The following is a 9,338-nucleotide window of genomic DNA, read 5'->3' as shown; positions in this document are numbered from 1 at the left end:
TAGAACAGTGGTTTGCAGAAGGACATAGTTCAGAGACCACAGAGGGGAAAAGCTGGGAAATATTGGAAGAGGAACAGCAGGAAGAAGAAACAACCGGGGAAGAGGCAGCTGACAGACTCAGTGTCTTTGGAGAGCATTCCTGAGCCCCCCACTCCCAGGACTAGTTGTGCATTAAGGGTAGTAGAACAGAAAGCTCAGAGGCAGAAAGCCCAGATCAGACAGCACAGGGATGACGTAGGATAAGACAGATGGAGGGGGTTGGGCTTTACTTGGAGCAATGTCATCATTGAAATAAGAACCACATTCCTTTGTCTCCCTCTCTCTGAATACTGAATAAATTACATGGTAAGGATTTTTTCCGTTTATCTGCTTTTTTTTGGCTGCCACCGTGGGAGGGATAGGATTCCTTGGACCTTGACAGTACTAGGGTGTAGCGTGAGATCATATTAGGCACCTCCACCATGATGGCACATCTCATGGACAAGACTCCCACACCAGACCTCAGGCAAGCTCTGCATGCACCTGCTACCATGGAGCTCATTGATAGTTCTGTGCATGAATCCCTGATCTTAAATCAATTCAGGCCAAGCTGGGAATCTGCTGACTAGTGTTAAAGCAGCCCTGGATTTCCCCTAGTTGGGTTGGGTTGAACTGGATCAATCCAGGGTTGACAAAAAGGGGCCAACTGCCAGAGAAGGATGACTGGGAAGAAGACATGCAGGCAGCCTAAGGTAGCCTAAGGCAGCCATTTTTTCCCTCCATCTACCTGACTTTACAATGCCTCCAGGTCAATTTGGGACCCATATCAGGTTGGCTCAGCCCCAGATCATCCCGTGTTGGATCAGGGCTGCTCCAAAGTGATGTATCAGACCCCAAATTACCATGTATTGTATTCTCCATAAGAATACAAAGTGGGGTTGGTACAGTCCCTTATGAAAAAGAGGCCACATTAACACCATCCATTTAAAGTACTGGGACAGTAATAGCTTCCTCCAAAGAATCCTGGGAGCTGTAGTTTGCTAAAGGTGCTGAGACTTGATGGGAGACCCCTTATTTTGCTAATTCCCAGTGTTCTCTGGGAAAAGGGATTGAATAGGAATGCAGGTAGCTGCCTTATACCAAATAAGACCATTGGTCAATCTAGCCCAGTACTGTCTATGCTGACTGGCAGCGACTCTCTAGGATTTCAGGCAGGAAGCCTCTCCCAATTCTACCTGGAGATGCCAGGGATTGAACCTCGGACCTTCTGAGAGCCAGTGTGGTGTAGTGGTTAAGAGCGATGGACTCGTAATCTGGGGAACCGGGTTCACGTCTCCGCTCCTCCACATGCAGCTGCTGGGTGACCTTGGGCCAGTCACACTTCTCTGAAGTCTCTCAGCCCCACTCACCTCACAGAGTGTTTGTTGTGGGGGAGGAAGGGAAAGGAGAATGTCAGCCACTTTGAGACTCCTTAGGATAGTGATAAAGCAGGATATCAAATCCAAACTCTTCTTCTTCTTCTGAGTGCAAGGCAGGCACCCTGCCACTGAACTATTGTCCTCCCTCACTCTGGGAATTGGAGCCCTGGAAGGGGAACTGGGGTCTCCCAAAAAGTCTCAGGACTCTTAACACCACAGCTTCTAGACTTTTGGGGTGGGGTGGGGTGAGTAGCTGTGCTTTTTAAAATGGTATGATACTGCTTTAAATGTTTGGTAAAAGGTAAAGGTAAAGGTAAAGGAACCCCTGACCATTAGGTCCAGTCATGCGGTGCTCATCTTGCTTTATTGGCCGAGGGACCCGGCGTACAGCTTCCGGGTCATGTGGCCAGCATGACTAAGCCACTTCTGGCAAACCAGAGCAGCACACGGAAACGCCGTTTAGCTTCCCGCCGGAGCGGTACCTATTTATCTACTTGCACTTTGACATGCTTTCAAACTGCTAGGTTGGCAGGAGCAGGGACCGAGCAACGGGAGCTCACCCCGTCACGGGGATTCGAACCGCCAGCCTTCTGATCGGCAAGTCCTAGGGTCTGTGGTTTAACCCACAGTGCCACCCGCGTCTGGTATGAATGTGCATTTGTCTTCCTCCTTGTTACTTTTGTCTTCCTGTCTTTTCAGGGTCCCTTTAGAAGCCCATCCCCAAAGAATTCACACTGTCTGCCCTTGTAGCTGCAAACAACCCCTCACCTCCTACCCAAAGTGCCTGCTGGATATATGTATCCCACCCCCTGCTGCCAATGCCTGCCCAGGCCCTTGTGCTGGTGAGCAGCAGATGCACGGCAGTGCCCCCATCGGCATGGCAACAGCACGTCTTGCCCAATGCAGTGTTACCACAAGCAGCTGCACCCAAAGCACAGGGCACCTGAGCCCCAGGCTCCGGCGGTTTCACAAAGCTGCATTCAGATGCTATCCCTGGCGTGGTTTCAGGAGAAGGGGGATGCTGAAGACAAAACAGACACGAAATCAGGAGAGAGAGGGAGAGAGAAAGACTTTGCAAGCATGGAACTGTTGCATCATTAGCATCCTTTTAAAAATCCCTGCACCAAGCAGGATTGGAGATCTAGTTTGAAACATGGCAGCCTGATTGTCTCAGCTTTTGTTGTTTGAGAAAACAGAAGTTCCTAACACTTTTGGGGCATTTTAATTTTTTTTCTTTGTAGGTGCCAGATGAACTATTACACACTGAGCCACCAGACTGCACCCATGCATAGATCGTGTATTTCAAACCTTTCCTGCAAGTTTCTTCTTCTTTTTTAAAGTCCATATAGTAAGCTAGCTTATCTATTACTACTACTATATTTATACCCCACCATTTTCCCTGACAGGGACTCAAGGAACAGTGTGGTGTAATGGCTAGAGCAGGGTGTTGCAACATGCAGCCCAAGGGCCACATGTGACCAACAAGGCCTTTCTTGGTGGCACTTGGCAACATTTGATGCCCCTCTGCAGCCCTCATGCTGCCTTCCCCAAGCCAGATAAGCAAAGCACTGGGCTGTGGGGAGGATGCATGTGGGCTCAGACAGGGTCCTGGTGTCTTCCTTCCTCCTTCCTAAAACCTAGTGAGCACTTTCCCAACTTTGGGAAGAAAGTGGGAGTGCTCTGGGACCCTTCCCCAAGCCCAGTGCCTTGCTTAGTTAGTTTTGGGAAGGCAGTGTGAGGGCTGGCGAGGCTTTAAATTTTAGCCTTGCTCCCCTGTGCTACCACAAGGCAATGTGTGGTCCGCAGATTGCATGTCAAAGTACTCTTGCGGCCCACTTGGTATAAGTTGGACCACCCTGGGCTAGAGCGTCAGACCAGATTCAAGGGGGAGTTGGTACCCCAAGCACTGCTGTGGGGTTGTGATGTCTCTCCATCCCCTCATCATGCCCTCTGTTTTTCCCCTCTGCTGAGCACCTGAAAAGGCCTGCAAGGAGGCACCCCCCTCTTCCCCCCTTATGCCCCCCTCCATGAAAGCAGCTCTGCAAATATTTGAATTAAGGTCCCCCAGGGAGTCCCCGTCACCAAGTCACTGATTTCTCCTCCTTCATTATATCTCAGTGTAATTTACTGAGGGATGGCGTGTGCCCCTGATGGAGAGATTTCCCAGCAGGAGTCTCAGAGAGAGCTCACAAATCAAGGATGGGGGGGGGGGCGCATGCGGAGGGCCATTAGAATATGAAAAGGTGAGGCAGGCTGTGGGGTGGAGAGGGTTCCCCCACCAACCCTCCCTCCATTCTTGCTCTTGTTCTCCAGGACCTAGGAGTGGAGCATTAGCAAATCATGTGCCAAGATTGTTTGTGCCTTCACACTGAGCCAATGCTCTCCCAGCAAAGACCAACAGCATTGCTTTGACTGTAAAGGTGCTGCCAGTGTCTTTGGTTTCATCAGAGAAGAGCACTGTGGGTATTCTAAGGATAACAGACAGGTTGTGGCTAGGCCACAAGGTGTCACACAAGATTTTGCCCACTCCAATCATCTGTTTTATTAGGAACGTGAGATGAGGCCAGCTGGATTAGTCCAGTGGCCCATCTAGTTCAGCATTCTCTTCTCATAGTGGCCAACCAGGTGCCCCAATGAGAAGCCCACAGGAAGGACCCAATCCCAAAGTTTCCAGTAACTGGTATTCAGAATTATTAATTGCTTCCATGGTGTAGGCAGAGCATAGCCCTTGTAGCTAGTTGCCATGAATAGCCCTCTCCTCCACAAATTTGTCTAATTCTCTTTTAAAACCATCCAAGTTGGTGGCCATCATTGCCTCATCTGTAGTATACATTTAAAGCAGTTTTTCTACCATTTTAAATAATTGTGGCTTCCCCCAAAGAATCCTGGGAAGTGTGGTTTGTCAAGGATGCTGAAAGTTGTTAGGGGACACCCACCCACCCCACACTTCATTCCCCTCAGAGTTTCCTGGGATTGATTGTTAAGCCGCTCTGAGAGTTGTCATTAAGTCAATGGATCTACTCTGTGTAGAATTTAGTTGGACTCAGCTCTCTCTGTTTGCTGTATAAATTAATATGGTTTGAGAGTTAGGTTTTGTGGGGTTTATGACTGGCTTTTAATTCTTCATGTCAGTTTTACCAAGAAATTTGATGATCAACAAGAACACATGGATGAGTCTTATCCCAGGATTCTTACTATATATATTTATTTTTTTATTTAGAAGGTTTATTCAGGGGTCACCAACCCTGCACCCATTAAGGCATCCAATTTGTGTGCCCAGGCAGAAGGTTTTTCTTTCTTTTTTAAGCAAGTCTCTTAAACCCACCCACCCCCTCCCCCCAAAAAAAGAAAACTAGGAAGCATCTCAAGGGAAGTCATAGTACTGCTCTATTCTGCCTTGGTCAGACTACAGTTAGAGTCCTGTGTCCAGTTCTGATAGGCTGGAAGATGTGCAGAGGAGGACGACTAAGATGATAAAGGGACTGGAATCAAGCCTTGTGAGGAATGGTTGAAGGAGCTGGGTATATTTAGCCTGCAGAAGAGAAGACCAAAAGGTGATATGGCAGTCATCTTCAAATAAATGAAGGTCGCATGGAAGAGGGAGCAAACTTGTTTTCTGCTGCTCCAGAGGGCAGGACCTAAACCAATGGATTCTGATGGTAAGAGGTGTTTGACAATGGACTCCATCAGAAAGTGGTGGGCTCTCCGTTGGAGGTTTTTAAGCAGAGGTTGGATGACCACCTGTCAGGGATTCTTTAGTTGTGATTCCTGCATTGCAGAGAGTTGGACTAGATTATCTTTGGGGTTACTTCCAATTCTACAATTCAATGATGATTCAGAATGTGCCAGTATTGGTAGGATATCCAGCTTTATATAACCAATATGCTTCACTCTAATGCACGAAGGGGTTAATACCATAGAGTAAGCTGTCCTGACGGAATTTGCTAGGTCTCTGCCTCTTACCTTGGGAGGAAGGGTTACCAAACCTTTCTCTTTCACTTGTACCATGTGAGGTCTAAGCTGCATGCTCCAAGGTTACACCATGTGGCTTAAGCAAGCCATCTTTGTGGTTCTATACAAATAATTTAGAAACATTTTATCCAGGCGTGCCAAGTGGTGGGGACTGAGGGGTCTTCAGCCTCCCCCCCCCCCCATTTTTCAGGGTGGGGGCTGGGCTCTCCCCAAATCCTGTGGCCTGCTATGCCTCCTCCTCCCTGCCCAATGTCACACGGGGAGGAGACCAAACGCGGAGCCCAGCTGCATGTTCTCCATTCCCCACCCAACACACAAGTGCCAGCATCACAGCAGCAGAACACACACATATTCCAGCTCATGTGCTAGGTGTGGAGGAGACAAATCACATGACATGTAACATAACGCATCACATGATGCACCTCTGCAATGTGGGGGGCAAGTCGGCACCTCTGATTTTATCATTTTGGAAAAACCAAAGTTATACTGCTTGACTTTTCTTGCTTCTGCATGGAAAAGCACATGACCTTTGAAGTTTAAGTAAACCATTTTAAACCAAATGTGTGGTCTCCTTCTATGCTAAGGGAAGAGGGGAACTTTGTAAGCAACTTAGAAATGGATATTTTAAAGGTATAACAGCCTATATTTCTGCATTTTACTTTGCTGCATATTTTGCGATTTTAAATCTCGGCTGGGGCTCTCTCACCAAAGAGTACTTGCCCTAAAACTGGATCTAGGAATCCAGGTAACACTCCTTTTTATTTTATTTTATTTTATTTTTTACATTTATTTTATTTTATACTTTTAAACCAAATACAGAACAAAAAACCAACACTATGCTCCTAAGTGACTTTTGTGAAATGAACCGACCTGCTTCCATGTGTCACAGTTATTCGCCAATGAGCTGTGATTAATAAGTGAGTAATTTGCACATCAGGCAATAGGAATCCAGGAGTTCTAAAGTGCTTTTTTCTCTCCTCCTCTTCAGTATTGCTTCTGTCTTATTTTCTAGTAGTCTTTGGAACCTCTGCAGTTTGCCCTTTTCCCCTAGCAACCAGGAGGCTTCTTTCCTGACACGGGTTCGTCTAAGATCAGGTACTACCTAGTATTTCTGCAAATGCTACCACACAATAACTGAAGGTGGGTATTAAAGTATCCTCTCCTCAAATGGCAAGTGCAAAATGTGAAAACTGTACTTTGGCATGTTTCTGGCTGTGCAGGACATAAAGACCCGGCAACTAATAAAGAGTTCACATTCCACATGCAAGGCAGGCGGCACTCTGCCAAGGAGTGACAACCCTTCCCCTATGAATGAAGTAAGATTCCAGTTCTCTTTGTTCTGAATTTAAGGCCAATTTAAACAAAAACATGGGAAGCTACTGTATACTGCAGAGTCAGACTAGCGGTCCTACATGGACTAACAGCAGATTTCTAGGGGGTTTAGAGTAGGGGATATTCCCTGCCCTACCAGGAGAACCTACAGGTTGAGCCTGAGACCTCCTGCATGCAGAGTAGATACCCTGCTATTGAACTAACCAAAACTTTTCCCAAGAAAGAGTAAATGAACATAGTAATTTTCAAGCTTCTCTGCATTGCAACAGACCAGCACAGTTGTCCACTCTGGAAATTAAAACCACAGGGCTACTTCCATGCTTTCAATGGAAACATGGAGTACAATTCATGCAACATGTTGGCGACTAATATACAGAAAAGTAAGCAAGAGGCTGCTGTTTGCCCAATGGGGTCCTTTTACTGGGGATTGCAGGTAGCACACTCCCAAGGTAGTTTTCCGGGCTTCTTCAGTGGTCTAATCTCAAAGCCTTGAGATGTATATTGATATTCAATTTCATAGAGAATACTATTTCTTGGCTTAAGATCTTGATTACTTGGACTGCCAGGGCGAAACAACTTTATTAACATCCATCTACAACTTCACTAGGATCTCTCGGTATTGTGAACAACATTGAACTTATCTTTTGTTGGTATCTTAATGAACTTACCTAAAAAGATAAAGAAAACAAAAGACTGAGTTAAGCACTTGAAAAATCCATTGAAATCAGACAATTTAAGTTCATCTCAGGTTGGGTAGTTCGCAAGTCTCTGTGGCTTTGCATAAGTTTGTGTATTTTTCTCAGAAGATTAATAAAGAATGCATAATTATTTTGGTAATTATTGTGTGTATATTAGTTGCCAACATGTTGCATGAATCGTACTACTTCTAACAGCAACACAGGTTGCATTTTTCTAGCATTATGGTATTTTCAATGGAAACATGGCAGGACCTATCATGGCAAATTTTTTGAGAAGGTTTGATCCCACATCAAGTCTTGGTGAAACGAATGCTGCCTGGTCTCTTCTTGGAGCAGACCAGCCTTCTGTTTAAATGTTTTGATGTCTGTAGTCAGACAAATGGTGAGCTGGTGCGAGGAAGAGAGATCGTTGCCACCTTCCTCTAAAACAAAACAGAACGGTCCTACGTGAAAGCTGGCCTTTGAGCCAGGAGAGGCTGTGCTGGGAGACCTTACCACTTCCCTGCGATGTGTCAGAGCAGAGTTCTTCAAAATTACTGACCCACCACCAGGGGAATCCAATTGCAACAATCTGTGTGGCAAGCAACCCCTCGCTCATCTGCCACAGAGGCCCTGTATGGAGAATCTCCAAGCTCCTATGAATAGAGAGCGCTGGATTCAATCTACGGTTCCCCGAGGACGTGCCTTACAGGAGAAGTGCAGTGATGGGGAGCAGTTCAAGGCGGAGCCGCTTGTGGTAGTTTGTATCCGGGGAACAGGGAGGTGTTGTGTATCGGCTCAGACTGCTATTCTATCTGCACTGATTCCCTGACACATAAAATCATAGAATTGTAGAGTGGGAAAGGACCTCAAGGGTCATCCTGTCCAACCCTCCTGCGATGCGGGAATCATAGATAAAAAATCCATGACAGATGGCTATCCAACCTCCACTTACTTTTATTTTATTATTTATCAAATTTGTATACTGCCCTTCATCCATAGATTGCAGGATGGGTCAAAACATAAAAATACAAGATAATAAAAAGCAAAAAATACATTAAAAGTAAGAAAAAGAACATGCAAATAGCCCCGCCAATGAAGCAGAGCCTGCCACTTTCTGAGGGAGCCCGTTCAACAGTCAAAAGGCACTTACAGTTTAGTCAGAATCTCCGTTCCTGTCATTTGAACCCATTGGTTTGGGTCCTACCATCTGGAGCAGCAGAAAACAAGCTTGCTCCATCTTCCATGTGGGAGCCCTTCAGTTACTTGAAGATGGTTATGAAGGCACCTCTAAGCCTTCAGTGTGGTGTAGTGGAAAATAGGGACATTTCAGGATCAAATTAGAAGCCAGGACAGAGCCAGTGTGGTGTAGTGGTTAAGAGCGGTAGACTCGTAATCTGGTGAACTGGGTTTGCTTCCCCGCTCCTGCACCTGCAGCTGCTGGGTGACCTTGGGCCAGTCACACTTCTCTGAAGTCTCTCAGCCTCACTCACCTCACAGAGTGTTTGTTGTGGGGGAGGAAGGGAAAGGAGAATGTTAGCCACTTTGAGACTCCTTAGGGCAGTGATAAAGTGGGATATCAAATCCAAACTCTTCTTCTCTTCTCTTGCTAAACATGCCCAAATATTTCTACCATTCCTCAAGGCCTGGTTTCCAGACCCTTTATCATCTTGGCTGCACACATTCCAGCTTGTGAATATACTTCTCAAACTGTGATGTCAGCTTGGTATTGTTCAAACTGGCTGGCAGCAGCTCTCCAGGGTTTCAGTCCTGCCCTACTTGGGAGATGTCACTAGGGATGGAACCCTGGACCTTCATCATGCAAGACAGATGCTCTACGACTGACATTCACCCTTTCCTCTAAAACTGAAATAAGATTCTAGTCCTCATGTTCCTGAATAAAATACTGTATTAAGTAGAGGAAGTCACATTATCCTGAGTCAGAGCACTGGTCCATCTA

General features: G+C 46.3%; 1 long non-coding RNA gene across 1 annotated transcript; it reads right to left on the bottom strand.

Annotated features, from left to right (window-relative positions):
- Nucleotides 1-7,099: 7,099 nt before the first annotated feature.
- Nucleotides 7,100-8,680, bottom strand: LOC307207569. The gene is made up of 2 exons (XR_013834729.1): nt 8,532-8,680; nt 7,100-7,369 (listed from the first exon to the last, which is right to left on the bottom strand). It is a non-coding gene; the product is annotated as an uncharacterized lncRNA (long non-coding RNA).
- Between the last annotated feature and the right edge of the window lie 658 nt (nt 8,681-9,338).

Source organism: Podarcis cretensis (genome assembly GCF_951804945.1).
Source record: "Podarcis cretensis genome assembly, chromosome: Z".
Taxonomy (NCBI): Eukaryota; Metazoa; Chordata; class Lepidosauria; order Squamata; family Lacertidae; genus Podarcis; species Podarcis cretensis.
Note: the sequence above shows the minus strand (reverse complement) of the source record. Positions and strands in the feature narration are given on the sequence as shown.